Source organism: Somniosus microcephalus, chromosome 3 (assembly GCF_052327205.1).
Source record: "Somniosus microcephalus isolate GS21.2 chromosome 3, FLI_Smic_1.0, whole genome shotgun sequence".
Lineage (NCBI taxonomy): Eukaryota > Metazoa > Chordata > Chondrichthyes > Squaliformes > Somniosidae > Somniosus > Somniosus microcephalus.
In genome coordinates this window covers 279,242,917-279,247,050 of record NC_140989.1, presented here as the reverse complement: position 1 = coordinate 279,247,050, position 4,134 = coordinate 279,242,917, and positions in this window count along the sequence as shown.

Here is a 4,134-nt window from a genome sequence, read left to right as displayed (position 1 = left end):
CCCTCCCTCAGCATGTGACCAGGGTGGCTCTGCTCCCCCCTCACCCGGCCCATGACCAGGGTGGCTCTGTTCCCCCTCCCCCGGCCCGTGACCAGGGTGGCTCTGTTCCCCCCTCCCTCAGCATGTGACCAGGGTGGCTCTGCTCCCCCCTCACCCGGCCCATGACCAGGGTGGCTCTGCTCCCCCTCCCTCGGCATGTGACCAGGGTGGCTCTGCTCCCCCTCCCTCGGCATGTGACCAGGGTGGCTCTGCTCCCCCTCCCTCGGCATGTGACCAGGGTGGCTCGGCTCCCCCTCACTCGGCATGTGACCAGGGTGGCTCTGCTCCCCCGGCCTGTGACCAGGGTGGCTGTGCTCCCCCTCCCCCGGCCCGTGACCAGGGTGGCTCTGCTCCCCCTCCCCCGGCCTGTGACCAGGGTGGCTGTGCTCCCCCTCCCCCGGCCCGTGACCAGGGTGGCTCTGCTCCCCCTCCCTCGGCATGTGACCAGGGTGGCTCTGCTCCCCCGGCCTGTGACCAGGGTGGCTGTGCTCCCCCTCCCCCGACCCGTGACCAGGGTGGCTCTGCTCCCCCTCCCTCGGCATGTGACCAGGGTGGCTCTGCTCCCCCGGCCTGTGACCAGGGTGGCTCTGCTCCCCCTCCCTCGGCATGTGACCAGGGTGGCTCTGCTCCCCCGGCCCGTGACCAGGGTGGCTCTGCTCCCCCCTCAGCCGGCATGTGACCAGGGTGGCTCTGCTCCCCCTCCCTCAGCATGTGACCAGGGTGGCTCTGCTCCACCTCAACCGGCATGTGACCAGGGTGGCTCTGCTCCGCCTCACCCGGCATGTGACCAGGGTGGCTCTGCTCCCCCTCCCTCGGCATGTGACCAGGGTGGCTCTGCTCCACCTCACCCGGCATGTGACCAGGGTGGCTCTGCTCCCCCTCACCCGGCATGTGACCAGGGTGGCTCTGCTCCCCCTCACCCGGCATGTGACCAGGGTGGCTCTGCTCCCCCTCACCCGGCATGTGACCAGAGTGGCTCTGCTCCCCCTCCCTCGGCATGTGACCAGGGTGGCTCTGCTCCCCCTCACACGGCATGTGACCAGAGTGGCTCTGCTCCCCCTCCCTCGGCATGTGACCAGGGTGGCTCTGCTCCCCCTCCCTCAGCATGTGACCAGGGTGGCTCTGCTCCCCCTCACCCGGCATGTGACCAGGGTGGCTCTGCTCCCCCTCCCTCAGCATGTGACCAGGGTGGCTCTGCTCCCCCTCACTCGGCATGTGACGAGGGTGGCTGTGCTCCCCCTCCCTCAGCATGTGACCAGGGTGGCTCGGCTCCCCCTCCCTTGGCATGTGACCAGGGTGGCTCTGCTCCCTCTTACCCGGCATGTGACCAGGGTGACTCTGCTCCCCCTCCCTCAGCATGTGACCAGGGTAGTTCTGCTCCCTCTCCCTTTGCATGTGACCAGGGTGGCTCTGCTCCCCCTCCCTCGGCATGTGACCAGGGTGGCTCTGCTCCCCCTCACCCAGCATGTGACCAGGGTGGCTCTGCTCCCCCTCCCTCGGCATGTGACTAGGGTGGCTCTACTCCCCCACGGCATGTGACCAGGGTGGCTCTGCTCCCCCCGGCATGTGACCAGGGTGGCTCTGCTCCCCCTCCCTCGGCATGTGACCAGGGTGGCTCTGCTCCCCCGGCCTGTGACCAGGGTGGCTCTGCTCCCCCTCCCTCGGCATGTGACCAGGGTGGCTCTGCTCCCCCGGCCTGTGACCAGGGTGGCTCTGCTCCCCCTCCCCCGGCCCGTGACCAGGGTGGCTCTGCTCCCCCGGCCCATGACCAGGGTGGCTCTGCTCCCCCCTCACCCGGCATGTGACCAGGGTGGCTCTGCTCCCCTTCGCTCGGCATGTGACTAGGGTGGCTCTACTCCCCCACGGCATGTGACCAGGGTGGCTCTGCTCCCCCCGGCATGTGACCAGGGTGGCTCTGCTCCCCCTCCCTCGGCATGTGACCAGGGTGGCTCTACTCCCCCTCGGCATGTGACCAGGGTGGCTCTGCTCCCCCTCCCTCGGCATGTGACCAGGGTGGCTCTGCTCCCCCCGGCCTGTGACCAGGGTGGCTGTGCTCCCCTTCCCCCGGCCTGTGACCAGGGTGGCTCTGTTCCCGCTCCCTCGGCATGTGACCAGGGTGGCTCTGCGCCCCCCTCACCCGGCATGTGACCAGGGTGGCTCTACCCCCCCATGGCATGTGACCAGGGTGGCTCTGCTCCCCCCAGCATGTGACCAGGATGGCTCTGCTCCACCTCGGCATGTGACCAGGGTGGCTCTACTCCCCCTCGGCATGTGACCAGGGTGGCTCTGCTCCCCCTCCCTCGGCATGTGACCAGGGTGGCTCTGCTCCCCCTCCCTTGGCATGTGACCAGGGTGACTCTGCTCCCCCTCACCCGGCATGTGACCAGGGTGGCTCTGCTCCCGCTTACCCGGCATGTGACCAGGATGACTCTGCTCCCCCTCCCTTGGCATGTGACCAGGGTGGCTCTGCTCCCCCTCCCTTGGCATGTGACCAGGGTGGCTCTGCTCCCCCTCACCCGGCATGTGACCAGGGTGGCTCTACTCCCCCTCGGCATGTGACCAGGGTGGCTCTGCTCCCCCTCCCTCGGCATGTGACCAGGGTGGCTCTGCTCCCCCCGGCCTGTGACCAGGGTGGCTGTGCTCCCCTTCCCCCGGCCTGTGACCAGGGTGGCTCTGTTCCCGCTCCCTCGGCATGTGACCAGGGTGGCTCTGCGCCCCCCTCACCCGGCATGTGACCAGGGTGGCTCTACCCCCCCATGGCATGTGACCAGGGTGGCTCTGCTCCCCCCAGCATGTGACCAGGATGGCTCTGCTCCACCTCGGCATGTGACCAGGGTGGCTCTACTCCCCCTCGGCATGTGACCAGGGTGGCTCTGCTCCCCCTCCCTCGGCATGTGACCAGGGTGGCTCTGCTCCCCCTCCCTTGGCATGTGACCAGGGTGACTCTGCTCCCCCTCACCCGGCATGTGACCAGGGTGGCTCTGCTCCCGCTTACCCGGCATGTGACCAGGATGACTCTGCTCCCCCTCCCTTGGCATGTGACCAGGGTGGCTCTGCTCCCCCTCCCTTGGCATGTGACCAGGGTGGCTCTGCTCCCCCTCACCCGGCATGTGACCAGGGTGGCTCTGCTCCCCCTCCCTCGGCATGTGACCAGGGTGGCTCTGCTCCCCCTCACCCGGCATGTGACCAGGGTGGCTCTGCTCCCCCTCACCCGGCATGTGACCAGGGTGGCTCTGCTCCCCCTCACCCAGCATGTGACCAGGGTGGCTCTGCTCCCCGTCCCTTGGCATGTGACCAGGGTGGCTCTGCTCCCCCTCCCTCAGCATGTGACCAGGGTGGCTCTGCTGCCCCTCACCCGGCCCGTGACCAAGGTGGCTCTGCTCCCCCTCCCTCGGCATGTGACCAGAGTGGCTCTGCTCCCCCTCACCCGGCATGTGACCAGGGTGGCTCTGCTCCCCCTCCCTTGGCATGTGACCAGGGTGACTCTGCTCCCCCTCCCTTGGCATGTGACCAGGGTGGCTCTGCTCCCCCTCCCTCGGCATGTGACCAGGGTGGCTCTGCTCCCCCTCATCCGGCATGTGACCAGGGTGGCTCTGCTCCCCCTGCCTTGGCATGTGACCAGGGTGGCTCTGCTCCCCCTCCCTTGGCATGTGACCAGGGTGGCTCTGCTCCCCCTCCCTCGGCATGTGACCAGGGTGGCTCTGCTCCCCCTCATCCGGCATGTGACCAGGGTGGCTCTGCTCCCCCTCCCTCGGCATGTGACCAGGGTGGCTCTGCTCCCCCTCCCTCGGCCCGTGACCAGGGTGACTCTGCTCCCCCTCCCCCGGCCCGTGACCAGGGTGGCTCTGCTCCCCCGGCCCATGACCAGGGTGGCTCTGCTCCCCCTCACCCGGCCCGTGACCAGGATGGCTCTGCTCCCTCTCCCTCGGCATGTGACCAGGGTGGCGCTGCTCCCCGTCCCTCGGCATGTGACCAGGGTGGATCGGCTCCCCCTTCCCTCGGCATGTGAGCAGGGAGATCTGCTCCCCCCCGGCATGTGACCAGGGTGGGTCGGGCCTAGCACAGTTTCAGAGTTGGCCGGCGTTCGGACGCTGC